The sequence below is a fragment of the Teleopsis dalmanni genome, chromosome 2 (genome assembly GCF_002237135.1).
Source record: "Teleopsis dalmanni isolate 2A chromosome 2, ASM223713v2, whole genome shotgun sequence".
NCBI lineage: Eukaryota > Metazoa > Arthropoda > Insecta > Diptera > Diopsidae > Teleopsis > Teleopsis dalmanni.
In genome coordinates, this window is record NC_051847.1 from 212,382,798 (window position 1) to 212,403,938 (window position 21,141).

The 21,141-nt window shown below is 28.4% G+C and overlaps 1 protein-coding gene across 1 annotated transcript in view; it reads left to right on the top strand.

Annotated features, from left to right (window-relative positions):
* Nucleotides 1–288: 288 nt before the first annotated feature.
* LOC119683304 (E3 ubiquitin-protein ligase RNF181 homolog) overlaps nt 289–21,141 on the top strand; it is a 55,897-nt gene continuing 35,044 nt past the window's right edge. The window contains exons 1-2 of the mRNA XM_038096950.1: nt 289–315; nt 8,127–8,162. The gene's annotated coding sequence lies outside the window, so the exon portion shown is untranslated. The remainder of the gene's footprint in view (nt 316–8,126; nt 8,163–21,141) is intronic.

Consider the following 21,141-nt stretch of genomic DNA (forward strand, 5'->3'; position numbering starts at 1 on the left):
AATTTTGTCAAAATACTTTCGATCCCACAACTTGTACAATTCGTCTGGTTTTGTTCGCTCTAAATCAGTTACAAATGCGAATGAAAAGACGCGAGATGTGCTTGAAACGTAGCTGCAGCAAAAATTATTTAAAGTCAAATAAATTTATTAAATTGAAAAATATTAATTAAGATATTTTCTATTTTCTAATCACTTAAGATATTTATTTGTGCGATTTAAAAATACATATCTATACGTACGTGTTTACTATTCGCCATAAAACGCTAAAACGGTTCTACAACTGTAAAACTTACGTTAATTAGTCGTTGGGAAAAGGTACGCTTGGGTTAATTAAACGGAAAAAAATGCAAATTAAATAAAAATAAATTAAAAGCAAAAATAAAAAAAATTAAAAGCAAAAATAAAAAAAAATTATCACACAAGCCAAGCTATGGACGTGACTATGATGTCGCTAACTCGCCCACATTTTATAGATATTTACACCCATAATTCACTTTTGTGACTGTGGCCCCGCACTACGGCGCGCTTCAAAAATTCTAAAGTGCTTGAAATTGTTTATTGTTGCTGTTGTTATTGTTTTATTTATAGTTTCTTCATGCATGTGTGATGATCATTTATTCTATTTCAATTTTTCACAATACATTTTCATATATACATGAATATATTTAGAAATAAATAATAAATAACATTCAATTTGATGTTAATCATTTGAAATGTCATAAAATATTTGTTGCTTTAAATGTTTAAATGTGTCTAATCGACTCTGCGCCAATAGCGATTTAATGGATTTATGATTAAGATAGACGTAAAGCTTTCCTATTGTGAACAGTGATTGGATAATTATTTGATTTCACTACCAATAAGTTATATTGATTTTTCTTAATTCAAAAAAAAAATGTATGATATATATTTATATAATAGATAAACTTTACTTAATTAACATACCTCAACCAACATATCTCATAGTGAATTTCAATATATCTTAAATAGCTGCTCCTGACTGGACTAATTTATTATTACACGAGATAATGATACACCGCAACCTTTGAGATTCATTATGCTGCTAAATTCCTTTTTGGAAGTGGTGAATGACAGTTGGTCATCCTAATCGACAAGTGATTCCCGGACGTAGATCAGACCGCTTCTAGAACCTAACACTTCGTTCAATAATGTGTGTGACTGACACATAGATGGCGGCACTAATACTAAATAAATATTTTTTTTCGAAAGTGGCAACCTTTTTAGGCTTACTGTCAAAATCATATGTTAATCCGACCATTTGTTTACAAGGTACAGTGCTTTAAGTGACGCTACTTTTGAGTTTTCAAAAAAAAATGAATTCAAAGCAATTCCGTGTGCTGATTTATCATTGTTTTTTAATGAAAAAAAATACTGTTCAATGTCAGGAATGGCATGAAAAACATTATTCGGACTCTGCTCCAGCAAAAAGAAGCATTTGTTATTGGTATGCCGAATTATTGAACGAAGTGTTAGCCTCAGATGGAATTTCTTCTTCTATACCACAGTTACATTGCAATAAGGTTCTCAGCTTTGGATGATATAGTTCATTTATTTTCATGTGATAATTTATACATGAATTTAAGTCCAATTGATCTTTTGCTCCGTCCTATTGAAGTAGCTAGATATCACTATCTTGACACAGATTATTACAATTTGGAACCTTGTCTGAGATGCTATTTCGTTTTCTATACTACAGTTGCATTGCAACAAAGTTCTCAACTCCGCATGATGTCGTCCATTTATTTTTATGTGATAATGCACACATAAATTGATCTTTGCCTCCGTCCTATTGAAGTAGCTAGATATTCCCGTCTCGATACAGATTATTACAATAAAAATCTCACCGAACAATAATCAGCCCTTGTTCGTAAACAACCCTCACTTTTCTTTTGCACTTCCTACACCTAATCATATTCTAACTCATGGATTATCATTATATTATTATTATTATCTGCTTTATATATATATCCACTAGCTACAACAACAACAGGACCATTTTGTTTTTCCTGATGAAAGATTCCTAGACAAACTCAGATGAATAAATGTATTATTTCCAGGTACAATGGAAGATGGCAAACATTGTGATCTATTGTGCTATTCTTGGAGAAAGTGCTCCATATCTTTAAAATTATAACACAAAAAAAATATATATATTATATGTATAATATAATATATATATATTTTAAAAATTTCTATTTATCTGCAAGCCTAAGTTTTTAGTTTCTCAGTTATTGAATAAGCTTTTGAAGACTGATATAGATGAGCATACATTCCGCATTTATCGTAACGTGATAATATCGTCGGTATATCTTATACCCAACAGTTTTATTAAAACTAAGTACACAAGATAATTATTAGTAATGGTTCCAAATCAGGCAGAATAATATTTGATTATAAGAAATTTTATTCAGATCGATTCCGATTAGTTATGTCAAATCTATAATATAAGTAATTTTTTTAATTAGTGAGTGAATAGAATAAAATAATAGGAAAAATGATCCCATAGAAGCAACGAACTACGAATATTCTTTGCAACCAGACTTGAATTGAACCGAAAGCTACTTATCTTATCCGATATTAGAAATAACTTATCCGGTATTAGAAATATCTTATCCGATATTAGTCGTCAACAAAGGATTTTCTAGACTTTATTTGAAAAACTAACTATCTTATGTATAGTTGGTATTTGTGTGCTATAAGTAAACTTAACTATGTAAAAGGTACTTAATGTTTTAAACGAAAGTTAAAATGTTCTTAATGAAAAAGTTCCTAACCTAACTGTACACAAAACAGTTTCAATTCCATACTTAATTGGCTTTTATTAAGTACTTTTTTATACCGAACATGGTCAACAGGTCCCGAATCATTATTTTTTTTTTCCTTATCCAGATTGTAGTTGGAAACAAAAAACATGACTAGATGTGGCATTCCCTTTTAGTTAGAGATAACATTCTGTTACATCAGTCAAACTCATCTTATTGAAATACTAGCGCAGTTTAAGTTGTTCTCTCGGGTAATCTGAAATAAGCATTAACTCCGTCCTACAGAGAAGAGATGTCTCTGATTCAGCTATTTAATCAGGTACTTACCAGGAGCGCTAGTTCGATGTTTTCTACTTTACTATCTGCTAAAATTTTATTATAAATATATTAAATTAAATTACATTATATATTAAATTTATATTATGTCAAAATTATATAAGGTATAAATACGTACCATATATTTATCAAAATATCTAACTTTGGAAATGCCGTGTTCTTTTTAATTAATTTTTTCAATATATTTTGCCTTGATGGAGTGGAAGATATTTATTCAAATAATTAAACAAAAAAAATTCTGTAAATTTGCTGTCAATAAATGGCTTCTGTTTCAATAGAGAAATTCAAAATAATTTGCTTTTTTAATAATAGATACTAAAGACATTCTGCTATGATTGAAATTTTATCTTCAAGTTATATCTTTAAGTAGTAAATAAAGTTAATTCTATTATGATGAAGCTCTTTGAGCACTTGTGCACTTGAGCACTTTTACTCTTCCTTAACTCGAGGTACTTTCAAAACCCCTCTTTACGCCTTGACTGTATTATTGTTTATCACTTCATCAGACTAAGCAATAATTGACCTCAGATCTACATACCTCCCCAAGGAGCCTGTAACCAATATTCTGAGATTTGATAACACGGTGTTGGTAAATCTGTATGTAACACTTATGTGTGTATGTAACACTTAAATATAAATGTTAAATAATAAACATTTTTATTTAATTCCATGCAATATTCAATATTTTGAAACAAAGCAACAGTATCTTAATGTCAAAGATAAAAAAGAATTATTGCAATGAACAGATTGATTTATTATCGACATTTTAATTATAAATAATTTGCACAAATTTCCCCTTAAGCAATAAAAGAAATATTATGCAAAAATTCATAAACATTGGAAAAAATATCTGGAAATCTACAAATTACCTACGTCATAGGCGAATATCCACATGAGGTGATATGAGCGTTGGGTAGGTTGGTTACTTTGCGTAATAAATGCCGGAACCAGCAGGAAACAAGAGAGAGAGGCCATTAAAAACGATTGTTTTCTGCTTTTTTTTTTGTGGCCAAAAATTGTATCTTTTTCTTTATAAAATATATTTCTTGTTTTCATCAGAAACTGTGTTTCATTTTGATTTAAAATGTTTTATGGAAATTACTTTCATCACTAAACGTTTTAGTGCTTTTTAAACAAGTGAAAATAAACTTAGCAATTCATTTTCTCATCGCCTTAAGTGATGAAATCAAGCAACAAATTTTTGCTTATAGATGTGAAAAAAAAAAGTTTTTAATTTAAAGTGATTTTGGTTAATTTCTTATTTTCCCAACTAATTTAAAAAAACATTAAAATAAAAATATTTTTAGTATTGAATTTGTGACAGGTGCAAAGTACACATCCCTCGTCAGCTGCGCTCAATAAACGCGCATAAATGAACGCGATAAGTTTGTATCTTTCTCTAAAAATGGCTTAAAATTGTGCTTCTATTTATTAGCAAATCTCCAATGCTCAAATATTCAACAGATATTTTATAACTTTTTAGTTTTTTTTTAACACTCGCCATTATTGTACAGAAACTGCAACTGCTAATTTTATAAATAAGATAATATTTTTATTTATTACCTTGTGATATACAAATTAATTTATGTCGAAAATTACAAAATTATATTGGCAAACATTTTATTTTTATTTCGACAATAATTCACAATTTTTTTTTCTTTCTATTAGCAAGCAATTTCGCATTAAATTTTATATTAATTTTTTTTTTATTAGCATAGAAATTGCAATTATTTAAATTTGCTAGACGAGATATTACATTAAGGCTAACTGTACAATTTAATTTTGATTTAAATTTTATTCAATTTTAATTTCAATAAGGTTGGATCTAGATAATTTCTAGTTATCTGTATATACATATCTATAATACATATATATTATTTAAAATTTAAAAGGTTGCATTTAAAAGTCAGTGAAAAATCGTTCTCTGAAAATATGAAAACTAGTTCCCAGTATTAAATTAAATTACTCTGTACGAAAAAAATAAAGCCCTTTTAACCCAATGAAGCTATAGCTTGTTTGAATGTAGATGATGTATTTGGCAAGAATATATACATACTATAAGACAGGCAAGCTGCATTAAAGTCCTTGAGTTCGATCCAATTTACATCTAGGACGGTGCTTGACTACTACACACCTCTGAACGAAATGTCGACGCAGCTGAATATTTCTCTAATCTGGATTCCCGGCCATAGGGATATTTTCGGAAATTGCAAAGCAGACGAGTTAGCCAGAAAGGGTGCCTCATAATCATACTCGGAGCACCTAGACTATCTGCGCATATCGCTAACATCATGTAAATTGTTATTAAGTTCTTTCTGCACTAATACTTTTAACAAAAGATGGGAAGACTTAACGATATGTAGACATCTGTATGCAATCTGGCCACTTTCCGATAAAAGGAAATCGAAAACTCTAATTGAGAGGTCCCGCAAGGACATTGATCTTCTGGTAGGGTTGACTACAGGACAGTGTAAACTAGGGAACCATGCTAGAAGACTAGGTCTTCCTTTCAACCAATCTGTCGTAGCTGTGGGGAGGACGATGAGAACGCATCTAATTTTTTGTGTTTTTGCCCAGCTCATGCACGTCGGCGACTTAGTACTTTAGGAGCCCCCTTCCTTGAGGACCTGGACCAGTTATAGGATCTGACTTTAAATAGCATTCTATGCTTCGCAAAAGGTTCTAGGTAGTTTTAAACCATGAGGTTTTCATTATTTATATACGGCATCACAATGGGCCAATAGGCCTAAGTGGATCCACTGGGGATCACCGGTATAACCTAACCTAACCTAACCCAATGATGGTTTAAAGTTCAACTTTTGTTTTGATTAATAAAATAAATTAATTATTTATAAAAATTTTATATTTTAAGAATCTTCAGCGAACATGCTATGAATAAATAATGGAACGTTGTTACGCTTATTAGACATTCTTCCCAAACTGCGCTTTCATCATTACTTACCAAACAGTCGGGATTTATCACAGATTTATTCTTATTAAAAATATAAAAACAGTTCTCTTATATTCTTTTCTCTCTTAGTACATAAACTTCCGTTACACAGAGAGAAAGATAAATATATAGAAAGGAAGAGTTAGTATAGATTGGGGTAGGCTAATAGTTGAAATATATGGAATAAAAAGAGCAAGTAAGTGAGACTACAGACAAGAGTTTTAAAATAATAAATGTCTAAGTCTACGTAAAGGTCATGCTACTCCGAATTTTTGTGTGCAATGGGTCAATAAATAGGTGGTCAACATCATTAGAAGTAGGACTGGAATTGAATTATGAATTGGAGTTAATTGTACTTGTGAGGCACAAGGAACTGCGTTAAGTCGGTTCAATATATTTCTATACGTATTTCGGTAAATATGGGAGTTGTTTATCGTCACTAAAAATATTGACTTTTTCCTGATTTGAGTTAAGCTACTTTAGTTCTTGGTGCACATTGGACTTTTTTCTCATCCCCTAGAAATAGTGATTTTTTTTAATGAATTGAGTTGGAGCCAATATAGTTTTTGCTACACATGAAAGATGTTTGTTATCCCTGAAAATAACAAATTGACGAGCTATTGAAAATTCTGTTACGATTTTCGACAGAATTTTCTTATGAATAAAGATTCATTTATAAGGATTAGTTAATTTTCAAACTTTTTTCGTAAGGTTCACTGCATAAATTTTATTTATTGGTCGATTTAATCATCGTGAATTTACAAAAAGCATCTATAAAATATTTATTTCGATTATTCCTGGAGAAGTGAGACTTTTTTAAATGTTAACGGAAATGGAAATACAGTGAAAATGGATACCGAGGAGACTAGCCTGTCTTACGACCAAGAGAATTGTCTATTGAACAGAGCATACTTTATATGAAAGATTATGAATATAACACGTTTAAGAGACATATCCATTTATGAGAGCTTTCACTCTATTAGGACACGTTTTTCTTTATGATAGTATCAATATTCTTATTCATAAAAAAAAGAGTTTTATTTTGTAGGATTGATCCCTTGTTGAATGTAAATACTGTATTGTTTCCGTCAGTCAGTTACAAATAACAATGAATACAGAACTGATTTAATATTAATGAATACAATATGTTATGAAATACTTTTTATTCAACTCAAACCAAACTAATTTATGGAACTCAAGTATAAAAAAATTATTTTAACTGCGGAATTACGGCTTTCATAATTATAAAAATGCGGTAATTAAGGTTATTAAAATATGTCGAATTGTTTGCGGTTGATAGAACATAGCAATTTCTGTTTGTTAATTCATAATTCAAATATTATAATTAAATTATTTTTCTACATATATAAGATATATATATATGCGCCGTCTTTTTAATTATTTTAGTTTTGATTTGCAATATTGAAGTGTCTACGAGTATTTTGCATGTAAGGTTTCTTGTCAGGCGTACGTTGACTTTCTGACAGTTCTTTGAAGTCTCATCCTAATGATTGGTTTTTCAAAAAAAAAAAATATATACTGGCGTTATGACGTAGTCACATTGTTCATCAATGTCAAAAATTCGCACGTTTTGTAGCTACAATTTCAGGTAGTGATTTCACCTATTTTCAGTTCAAATTATTTTTGCTCAATACTGAAACGTGGAACCGTTTTTACGAAGTCAAGGTTACGCCAGTTTTTGTTTCATTTATAATTTTTAAATATTTTTTAATAATTTTTGTTTTCAGTCAACAATTGTTATTGTTTGCTTGAAATTACTTTTTTTTTTTTGTTTAATGTTGTTTATTTCCGCCACATTTAGAATTTATTTTTAAATATTTAATTAGTATTTTTTTGGAGATTTTTCGTTTTAATACAGATCGTAATTCAGATACCTAAAGTACATAAATGAATTTTAGAACGTTTATTTTGTACTCTTACTTTACTGCAAAAGTATTAGTAACGGAAACTTTTATTAAAAATTAGTATTTAAATTATATAAAAAAACAAAATAGATAATCTCTTTTTAATTATAAATTTTATTTTATATTTTCCAGATCAATAATTTGTTTGTGACGTTGAAACTTTCTAAGGTATGTATTCAAATTTTGGATTTAGTTTAAAAAAATTAGTTAAAATAATCATGTATATAATTAAAGTTAATTATTAGGTATTATAAGTTAATCATAATTTTAGTTTTACAATTGTAAATTTATCAATCAAAATTCAATTAACATTTATTTACATGTAAAAAATTAGATTTGATCAAACGTTTATGCAGAAGATTTATTTTATTAATTTTTCGGAAAATTTTTCAGTCTGTAACTATCATCTTTTTTTTTTACTTTGTATTTAAAATAAATTTTATTTATTTTTTTTTTTTAATTCTTGTGATCTTTTCTAATAAGTTAGAAGTTAGAAATCCATTCTAATCAAGTAGTTTTTACGTGCCTGCTTTAGAGCTGAATTAATCTTAAAAAAAGTTGAAGAATTCTAGCCAATAATTTTGTAATTATTGATATTGTAGTACTTCTTTATATATGTTGTTCTTTTATTGGAGTTATTGTTATTTACACTCTTTCATGTACAGGAATCCACATTTATGTCCTCCTGATTACTCTTTGACTTTATGATATTACGTTCCTTCAGTTTAGATATTTCTCGATCTTCTATTATGTTGAAAGCTACGAATATGTGGTTATGCATTTGTTGAAGGAGTATCTAGATTGTGTCCTAAGTGAAAGTTTGAAAAGTTTCAAATTTTAGATACATCCTTATGTACATTTGGGTTTACGTTATCTCTAGAGGCTCCAACTTTCTGTCTTAACGCGGTCAATTTTTGAACCATTTCTAGCTATATTAGTGTTTGTTGGTCAAACATATCCAAGCATCCACATAGTAGATTAGGCTCTATTAACTGCTAATAGATCAACAATTTATGTTAATTGTTCAATTTCTTTTTAAACACTTCTTCTTTTCGAAGTGATTTCATTGCATACTATTTATGTTTTCATACGTCAAATTGCCGAGTGAATATTTTATCTGTATATATTTCCATATATTTTATCTTTTTCTATCAATTTATGGATTTAAATATTCCATTGCACACCATTTGTGTTTCTCGTATGTCAGGTTACCAAGTGAAATTGTTTATCTATATTTATTTCTAGAAATTTTATCTTTTCTTAGAAATTTATGGAGTTTAGTATTTCATTGTATTTATTTGCCGTATATCAGATGACCCAATAAATCTTTTATCTATATCTATTTTGGATTTTTTATCCTTTTTTTTAATTTATGGATTATAGTATTTTATTACATACTTTTTTATTTAACTATATGTTCTTAGATATTTTATCTTTTAGCTTTTATTAAATCAAAAAATATTGCACATTTATAGCATAGTTAAGATAAATTCAACTAGAAAAATAGACTTCAGTTGAAATTTTAAATTGAAATCTATTTAATTTTGAACAACTTCTATGTAAATTCTTAAAGCATCAGCTTTATATATATATCACATAAAAATTCTTAAGGGATGGTTATCTTAACCGACATATCTGAAACATTCATTTTCATAACAAAATGAGTATAGTCATTTTTTCTATTTATCTAATACTATATTTTCACTGCTTACTTAGTAAGTGTAACTTTCATTAAGCATACAAAGAGCTTTCGTACTTTTTAACTTACTTAAAAATTAAGTAAGGAAAATTAGACAAAAAATGTCAAATGCAACACTTAAAAATAAATTTCCCACAAGGGAAATTAACAAAATTTGAAATATTTGTCATATGTTTTATCTGTAAAACGTAAACAAACTACAGTTAAGCTGTAAACAAACGTACTGAGTAAATGAGTATTTAATAAAATCTTTGCTTTTATCAGTTGAATATATAATAGATATATAAAATATATATATATATATATAAATTATTTAATCCATTTAATAAAGCTTAAAAATTATTTAATATATTAATTATGTATTCAATTTGTTGTGTGACATGTTATTGTGCTTCTGTGAACAGAAGCGCTCTTAAAACGACCTCAATGGAAACCACAAAATCTTAAAGTTACTTAAGAAACTTACTAAGTAAGTTGTAGAAACACTAAGTAAGCAGTAATATTTAAATACACGACCCATTTTTATGTGTGAACCATCTTACATAAATGCCTTTGTTCAGAATTGCTTAGTAGTACTAGGTGGGTATAAAAGTTCCTGGCTCAGTTGTCCTTTTCTGCCACCAAACAAAAAGGGTTAGTCACAAAAGATAGGAATGTAAGTCTCGATACTTAAATTAGAATCGTGGTTTAAATTTCTGTACTAAAATTTATATATTAATCTAATATATTAAATAGAATTCTAATAGAGTGTGCAATTCTTAAACTTATTCTATTATTAAATTTATTATTATGCTTAAAATCAATATCAACAGATAATCATTTTCAAAAATTCAAATAAATTATAAATTAAAATTAATATCCAAACAATTTCTATTCGTGTGAGTAAATATGATCTATAACATAATTTTGACTACACTTATCAACATCATCTTTTCACCTCAAAATTTCGCTGAATTTAGTTTTAGTTCACTTAATTAAAATTACGTTATACGCTCCAACGACCCCGAGCTAATTAATTGACTGCTCTAGTATAGAAAGTTGATCATGCATTAAATGAAGATCCACATATAATACAAATTCTCATTTAAACATGGAGGTGGAGACGCGTCTGGTCAAGATCACTAGTAGCTAGTGGTGTTGTGCCGATCGATGTAATCGCTATTTAGCGTGCTTACAAGAAATTCATAAAATTAAAAAAAAACTAAATCGATACGAAAATCTACAAAAAAAATGTACCGCCAGTAAAAAAAAATTAAATTTTAAATTACACGAAATTAAATATATACGAGTATATATGTACTTGTTAAAAAATAAATAAAATGAAAGTATCAAAGTTGCCAAAACAAAATGAAAACAAAATTGGGTGAGATACATGCTTTCAAAGCTAATTAAATTTTTCTAGTCTATGCAAAAGTCATGCCATGTTGCCACATGTTTCTATTGTAATTTCTATAGTAATTTTATTGTAGTCAGAAACACAGTTATAGTATTTGTTGCCATTTTTATTTTATAATAAATAGAAATAATTTACGGGGAAGAGTTGAATTGGCATTTTCAATTTGTGCCATGTTCCGTCTGCATGAAATTGTAAAATACAAAATAAATAAATTTAAGCAGTTTTCGTGATAATTTTTTAACAATTTTATTAGTTTAATTTTTAAGTTTATGGCTTTTGTTTTTTATCTTAACTTTTTGTATATCTTTTTTTTTTTTTATTTTATTGTAGAATTAAAATTTTGACTTTGAACTTGTATTAATTTTTTTTTATTTTTGTCTTGCCCTTTATATATATACCTCTCTCTATACTTTATTTTTGACAGTTTAAATGTCAAGTCACGTGATCATCGTTAAATTTTACGACTGTCAATGTGCTGCTGATCAGCACTGAAATTGTAAATATTTCTCAAGCACTTAAATCAAGTTCCTGCATTTTGTTATCTGTTTACATGCATAAATAAAAATTACAACAATAATAAGCATCACCGATTCATAGGTCCATCAGTCTGTATCTCTATAATGTGTGTATTTATATGTACATGATTCTCTTAATCATCAACATAATCAAACATTTTAAATTTAGCACAAGTACTTCATGTTGCTATTTTTAGTTCAAAGTATTTTTCCAATTTAAAAATAAATGCAAATTTACTTTAATCGTGATTAAATGATGTGCCATTGTCCATAGATGATCACAGGGTGTTTATATTGTTACATGGACTCAGAAGTATGTATGTATTCAATTTACGAGTGACATTGTATTAAAATATATGTAAAATTTCTTTATTTTTCTCACAGCATTGAATTTTTTTAATTCACAACAAAAAATCACTAAATGATAAGATATACAGATGTAAAGTGTATAAGTTAAAAGTTATTATTGAAAAAAATGTGGGTACTCTAACGCACATGATAGACTTATATTACTTACATAAACCTAATTTTTAATAATCCTAAAATCTGTACTAATAATATCAGAATTTTGAACAGGTTTACCAATTATTTCAGCTAAGTGTCATTGAACTTTAAAGTCATTATCAGATTAGATCATCAGTTCCGTTACTTTAACTTTCAGAATCAATTATCATAATTTTTCGGAAATCAGAGGTTAACAAATTTTGCTTCAGGATTTGGTAGAAGAATAACTGTTTTATATATGAGGTTTTTGGTATAAAGCCTCCAAATTGGAGCATATCCTGCTTGAGTAAAATGTTGACCTGGTTATTTTTTTGTGGTCTGCAAAGCCTCTATTGGTACTAACAGAGTACACCATGGGAAACATAAAGGTTGACATATAAACCGACAAGTTCATGTTGATATTGATATCTTGCTTCATTATTAATTTACAACAAAAATTTCATATTAATTTTGATGAAATCAAAATGAATAACAAAAAGTTGAAAATGTTTAGTCAATATATAATTTCAATAAATCTGTAACTATGAAAGGTTTAATATAACTATTTCTTTTATTTGTATAGTATTTTGCCTATACTCCCATTACCAGTGTTTTCCATTACACTCGAACTAACGCCACGATTCTCCAATCACGCGTATCTATTTTATTAACATATCCTAGTACATCATAGATTCATGTTACCATCAGTCTACAACTACCACTCTCAAATATTAGTGTCCTTGCAAGTGATTGTTTCGTTCTTTATTCGGAATAGATTTTTTGTACTTGAACTAACTCATGTTTACTGAAAGAATGAACTTCAATAGCGAATAGAAACAGAATGTCACGTTTTCTTAAATTAAATTTTGGAAAATGTCTTTTCTTTTCCGACTTATTTAATTTGAATAATAATACGTATCTGATATTATTATATTTAACAGAAGAGGATCCCCTGCTAGACCAGCTTATTAATATTATAATTTTCCACAATATAAAGGTCGATCGGAAGTCATATTATTTTCACATGTATCAAATTAAATACTTATTTTCTTGTTTTTAATATGTGTTAGATGTAACTACTAATAGTATCTGTCTTGTTCGTTAGAAATTAGATTATAGGAAATGAGAAGTATGATACTAGGATTGCCATCTTTAATATTATTTTGTTATATAAAACGGCGTTATCAGCGTTACAGTCTTTCACAAAATATATGTGGATCGTTGATATAACTGAATGTAATATGAATATTACATTCAGTTATATCAACGATTCACATCAAATACCTATTTGTTTGTTGTTGATATAATATATTAGTTCTATTATATATAACGTTTCAACGCAATAATATTTGTCTGCAGTTAGAGCTAATACTACAGCACATTAGAAGGACAATACTAGGTTTTCAAACTCTGATATGTCAAACCAACTTATTTCCGTTAGAGTCCTTTACAAAAAGAATGTGGGTCAGATTACATACTACTTTATTATATTATATATTGTGGGATAATGGGACAGCGCACCGTATAACAAGTGGCTTCACTGAAATGAAGAATTAGCCGTAGTAGACCACGAAACGACTTGGGTTCTTTTTCGTTCTTCGATTCTAGGATATTGTTAATGAGTTAAAGCTAAAGTGGGTTTCGTTCGCATAACTACATCGCTTGTTAATGCAAGCAGCTTAATTAGCTTGAGGTTGCCTGTCAAGTCATCCTCAACCCAATGGTGTCACAAGAGACAGTCTTCCTCCTGCTTGCCATGGAGGACAGTCTTCTTCCTGCGGAACCATGACACAATATATGCACCACTGTCTTGTTTTCTGCTAGACATAGTCTACAAGTGTCTTTGTCAGCAAGAGTTATCCTTTTGAGGTGATACTTGAAGTTTCCATGTCCCATAATCAATGAAGTCAGCAATACTACTTGCACTTATATTAAAAATTCAAATCAAGTTACTATGTTTTTGTTAGATAATATAATGGGTTAGAACTATTATATATAGGCTAGATATATACTATATAATATATTTAGATTTCAATGCAACTTCCACTGTCGTCCACAAGCCATTGACATAGTTTCGTTAATGAGTTTTCAATATTTACATTAAGAATACACATTGTTAAATAAAATCATAACTCATTTACCTTTCGCAAAATTAAATTCAAAAAAAATTGCACAGTTCATTATCGTTCGAATATATTTCCGCATGTGTGATCCTCCAGATCTTCAAACATTGAGCGTTCAACAAACCATTAGATTTGTCCTTGCAGTTCAAAGTGTGCACAACTGACGGCATATGCAAAACATCACTTAAGCAAATTCAAATAAAACTTAGAAAATTATTGTGCAAAATGCGTTAATCCATGGTATCCATGGTGTATGCGTTAATAGATCAAAAAACGTCCTCGCTGCCCACTTAAGTGAGTGCGAGCAACATAAACAATGCGAACACACTCAAAGACTCCAATATTGAGTGGAATCGATTGAGTGTGAAAAAGCCTTTTGTTTATGTTTTCTTGCGATTTGCGATTTGCGATTTGCTATATTTTTTTCGCAATCTTGCCGAAGATCTTTTTGTTTACATAAAATTTATAATTTAATAAAGCGCAAAAGCAAATAATCGGTAACCGTTTGAGCGCTTCGAGTGCTGGTGCCTGCAGTGTGGTGTTTGCTTGACTAACGATGAGCGTGCATCTTTGCTCAGTTTGCTCACTCAGTATCTGAGATACTTTCGTATTCGACTTAAATCAGAAAATTGCTGATAAATTTAAATCATTTACACATTGTTTTGGTTTGATACGGACGCGTCTGACTAAACTGAGGCAAGCGTTCAACGTTCAGTTTTTTGATAGCGTTTTGATAGTAGCGTCTTTAGACTGTGATTTTTCAAATTGTGAGTGATCATTATGTTGTTTATTATCATTATTATCAGTTTTGTAAATTAAAATTATTAATAAACTGTGAAAAAAAAACCCAAACAAGTTTTGTCAAAAAGAAAAAAGTTTATACGTTGTTTTGTGTGTGATTTTTGCAAAACGCGCATTTAACATTTGCGTGCTTTTTTATATTTCATCATACATAATTTTTTTTTCTTTTTTTTTCATTAATCTACATACATATAAATATTAAAGTTAGTAGAATTTAAATACAATATTAAACGGTTATTGATTATTCTTGCCTTAAGCTCACGTGAACTTCAATTAACAACTTTACAGAAACGCGCGAATATTTAAAGAAAATGATCACTTTGAGGTGCGAAACAGATTTTAAATATTTTGAATTAAAAAAAATAAAAGAAATTAAAAAATTTTTAACATTTTAGTTGTATAAATAAATTTTTGTGTGATCTTAATTCATTAGCTCACTCTGTGCTATCCATCTATATATACTATAAACTACTAACATGTGCTTATTTTTAGCGTCAATAAAAATCGCACCTATTTAAATTATTTCTTGTGGTTAGTCGTGTGACCAAGTGATAAATCGCTAGAAAAAACTACAAAAATTAACAACAAATAATTTGTTCAACAACTAAATAACATTACAAAAAAGAAAATTATAATATATAGTACATAGTACACGTTGATTTACATACTTTAACTTATCATCACTATCACTATCAGCCATAAGTTCTACTAAACCAAATTTTTAATATTCACTGGGAATTACATGTTGTGAAATTAAATCTTAACAGTACTCATTAGTAACATTAATATATGAAATAAATAAATAAATTCAACAATACTATCTATATATTTTGTGTTTACCTTGCAATTATGTGCTTTAGATGTTAAATGTAACTTACGTGCTATTTTAGACTTATGAGATTTTGGTTTATAAATTTCACAAAAATTCTAGCATTAATTCACTAACTTACCGGAACAAAAGAACAATAAAATTATATTAAAAATTTATCATTATAATGAGTCATACGCACAACTTCTTAAGTAAGAACTTAAGTAAGAGCGCTTTTGTATCCCTAAAAATGATCAACGAGGCAGTATTTTATTTCTAGAGTATACTTTTTAATAATATTACTAAAAATAAAAATAATAATCAATATGCTGCTCTGAGTCATTGTATAAAAACGGAACCATTGAGTAATATTCCTGGTACACTTTTAATGCTCCAACTTTTTAATCACATCCAAGAAAGAAATGATTTAAGTAAGATTTATCGACTGTTAGATCACTGATATATATGCTTTAATACCATTTGTTATGGTTTAAGCAGTCATATAAAATATTGAAGACAGTTTTGTCAGTGAGATTACTGTCAATAATGGCATAAAGTCGTCACATATTGTAGTGTCGTTGTTGTGAGGTGAATTAGAATTAGAGGTTGCAAGTTACTTGCAAATTATGCAAATCTTACAGAAATGATGAGTACCACATGATCGTACCGTCAGTATTGATAAGTGGCTTTGAAATACTATCCTAATCGTTGTTGGAACCATTAGATTAGATTTTGAGATGGATTGAGAACTTGTCACCACGTTATTGCATCCCTTAAGGATTATTGTGACATATCCACTTCAGATGAGTAGCTGTTAAGAACGCCATTATGTCTTTTGGTGAGATGTTACCTAATTCCGTTATAAGTAGGTAGGCATTGTTGAAAGTGTCACTCATTAAAATCGATCATGAATAAATATATTTATTCCTGTCTTGATTCTTACCGTTTAAAGTCGTCCATAGGTGGCTTTAGAATATTAATCCAGTCGGTCTTGGAACCGAAATTAATGCAACGCCACTAAATAAAATTCTATGAAACTGAATAGATATGTTACATTTTTACTATATAATAATAATTATATTATATTTTTGTAGGTATATCTAGATTCAAATTTTATAGATATTTATTAAATTTATTTCTTAAAACACTTACCATTTATATACCTCAATTGGTTTACTGAATATTGTGATGCTATTGTCATCTACTTTTTTGAGAACGCCTGTAAATACTTAGATCTATAAATATATGTACATATGAACTATCACAAATATGTATACAACATGTGATGAAAAAGTGGCAAGAGTTTTAAACTTTGTTAAAAAAGTTTGAGAAACCCTACTGTAATATATATTAAAGTATCGCCTTTTAGGACTTCAGATCGTTCTGAAATTTCGCCTATACGAAAACTCATCTATTGTTAAAACACGTTGAACTTGAACTCGCTCCATTATTTCTATCTTATCTATTGTTAACAAGCGTTTAAATGTCTTCTTGATTTTGGGAAATAAATGAAAGTTACAGATTTGCAAGTTTGGAACATAAAGTGCTTCTGTTATTACAATAATGTTATGTGTCGCCGTAACACTATACTGCGAAACAGTAAGCATAGTTGCGTTGACCTCGTTGAACAATTTATCACTATTGAACAATTTTCGAAAGTTCGGGTTCTTTTTTCCAAATAGCTCTATCTCAATTATATGAAGTAGTTTTCCATTCAAATCGAAGAAATCCATTCAAGTAAGGATCGTAAACAATCCAAACTTACATTCTACACCTTGCTCAAATCGATGCTACAAGGTTGTAAGGAATATTTGTAGAAGACTCATCGTTTTCTTCTAGGCAGAGAATATATTTATACAGATCCATCTTGTTGAATTGAAAGCTCAAATTGTGATGTCGTATTAGGAAGAATATGACAATGTTTTCAACTGTAATATCAGTTCTATTCAAAATCAAATCCAACATTCTTCTCACGCAAGTGACTGCTGAATGCTTCAAAGTAATGGATATTAGTAGAAGTCTCAATGTTTCTTTTCTGGCAGAAATAATATTCATATAGATTTATCTTGGTAAGTGATAGCGCTGAGATTGTTACGTCCTCCCAGGGATCTCAACCTACCATCAATCTCAATTCTGTGTTGTTGATGATGAATGTCTCTTTATAGACCAACCGAACTTTTATTTTTGACTATATTATGTATTATAATCAGATTTTATTTTATAGTATATTTAATTGTCAAGTTGATATATATATATTTTGATTACAACTTGCAATATTTACTTAGTTGATTAATTACTGTTAAATGTTTTGAAATTTAATTAATTTATAAAGAGACGTTTCATGAAATAAGTAATTAAATTTAATTGCAATTGCAAATTAATTTCTTTTATTACACAATTAATATTTTTATTGACTTCATTTCATTAATTACTTTAATATGCATTTAATGTTAATTTGTTTTATTTATATTTTCTTTGTTGTTACTATTTGTTGCAACTTTTTATTATTAAATTTAAGTATTGCATTTCATAGAGTGCACTTATCTGTACTTAATGAAAATGTGTTGTAAAAATATTTTACAACTGTTGCACTTGACCTTTAAGCCGTTCTCTTTCTTTGGTTAATTTTATTGTGAAATTTTTCATATTAAAAAAAAAAAAGAAACTACTCGTAAAGTGAGACTTTAAGTAATTATTCAAAGCTCAACAGATATTGTTTCAACCTTGAACTAATATAGTTTATGACAAATGGAAATGTGTTACAAATAATTAGGTTAATTGTACTTAAAACAATTAATATTTTATTTTCATAACTTTTATATATTTTTTACTATTTTTATTATTATTTCGTATTTTATTATTCTCTTTTGAATTTTCTATTTAAAACCAAATTTATTAAGTATTTAATCATGTCTTAATACTAATTAATAGCAATAGCAATGTAAAATCATATAAAATATCTGTATTATAAGTAATAAATGATATATGACATCCAGACATACGTTTTACTGTATTCTTCTTACTAGAATAAAAACTTATTAATGTAGTTATAGAGTTAATAGATAATAGTAGGTGAAGATAATAGACAGACGAAGCATTAACTGCTATTATTAATATTATTATGTAAGAAACACTATAAAGTACGACACAGGTGGTCTATTTTAATAATCCCAAATACTTTAATAATCCATATGCTTATGAACATGAGTATATTGAATCGATTTATTTTATTTCATATATTATATCAGGCAACAAATCTCTTCAAGTTCTGAATTGGACGGTTGCAGCTCAGTTCAGATATTCACAGAAAATGTTTTTAGTTTTTTATGATTGGACTTTTAAATAATGAAGAAGAAGTATTAGATGAGAGACATTCGGCTCGAGCATCACATTTAAGAATTTGCTTTTATACGAGTTTACATAAAACAAAAAAAGAAAATAAATTTAAATACAAATCAGATTTGTTATATGGACAACCCAAAGATTTTCACAAATTTAATATGTTTGAAGTATTGTTAATACTCGAACACATTAAAGCACTACTTGAAACCTACTCAACCTACAATGAGCTGTGGGAAACCCCCTCAGAATTTTAATAATCTTTCTGCTCTATGCAAAGACTGTATTCGAGACTACATTGAATAGATTTATGAATCGTATAGATGAATATCATAATACTCAAATATTTTAAAACACTAGTTCTGATGGTACCTTAATCTGCAGTGTCGTGTTAAATAACCTCATGAGAATTTTAATTATCTTTCTGTTTATGTATGTAGGGAATCTCCGTATTTTATATGAATTTATGAATCGCATTACAAGGGTATTGTAATACTGGAACACATTGCAGCACTAGTTGTGATGCTAATGGATCCTGTTAGTGTCATATTAGAGAACCTTGTCATTCTCTCGAGGAGAGAAATTTTAGTATTTTCTCTGCTTAGAACAAGAAGTCTATTCAAAACTGCTTTGAATGGATTGTTGGATCGTATTGGATGGATATCGTAATTCTCAAATATTTTGAAGTATTAGTTTTGATGATATCTCAACCTGCAGTATGCTATTCAAGAACCCCGTTAGAACTTCAACATTCTCATTCTCTCTGCTTAATGCATAGAGTTTGTTTGAGGCTGACCTAATGTAACTTTAATAATAATTTATTTCATTTTAATATTAAGTTCAAGTATATGTATCAAGTATATGTAATTGTATCTCCGAGTTCAAAAACAGTACAACCCGAATTTGACAGTTTTTATTTTATTAATATAATAACTGAGTATAAGTTAATAAAAGTATATTGGTGATTGAGTCAGTTTAGCCTTTATTATATCATAATATAAACACGATTAGTCATCGCTTCTAATTTACCAGGCACGAGTTCTAAGCCTGGCACTTGCAGTCCAAAGAAATTATATACGGACTATAAACTAATTAAATAAAAATTCGATTATTCCAAAGACCACTGATGAAGAGTACTTGACAATACTCGAAACAGCGTTGTATGATCAGCCAAACTTCAATAAAATTAAAATAGATTTTTGTGTTTGTCCTTTATTTCTTTCTTTGCTATTCAAAAATCCCTTTAAATATTAAAACTTTAAATGTTAATCAACTTTAAATGAGGTTTTTGGTTTTTGTATTGTTATTGTTTATAAAAGTCAAATTATTATTTTTGGTACTACAATTTCATTGCATTTCATTATTTAGTATGTTGGTATTTAATAATATTTTATATATGAATATTGTTAATTAAAATAATTATTATTATGTTGTAGCTATTTGAGCTAGTGCACTTGAGCACCTTTACTCTTTCTTAACTCGAGGTATTTTCAAAACCCCTCTGGATTATTATTTATCACTTCATCAGTCTAAGCAATATTATAAATGCAATTTTTGATTTTATATAATAATTAAAAAATATAATTGTAATAGAGAATTATTTAATATATTTACATAAAGTATTAATTCATTTTTTTACATACCAATTTCAAGGAAGTGTATAGTTTTTGATGAGTTGCAATATATTCCCTGTTGCTAAGTTCGTTAACGGTGCATACAACCATCTTACCAATATTCCTTTAATGTTTCGAAATGTCATATCTATAGTTCTTGCTAGGCTGTTAACAATTGACTGAAAATTTCCATTGTACGTGATGTCTCTTACTGTTATTTTTTTTTTTTTATTTCCTGCACAAATTTTTATGTCAAATTCCCTACAAATTTTATGGCTTTAATAATAAAACAAACCGCTTCGATCACTAAATAAGATTAAAATCATCAATGAGTTTTAGTAACTTTAAAGTCAATTCTCATATAAGCAAA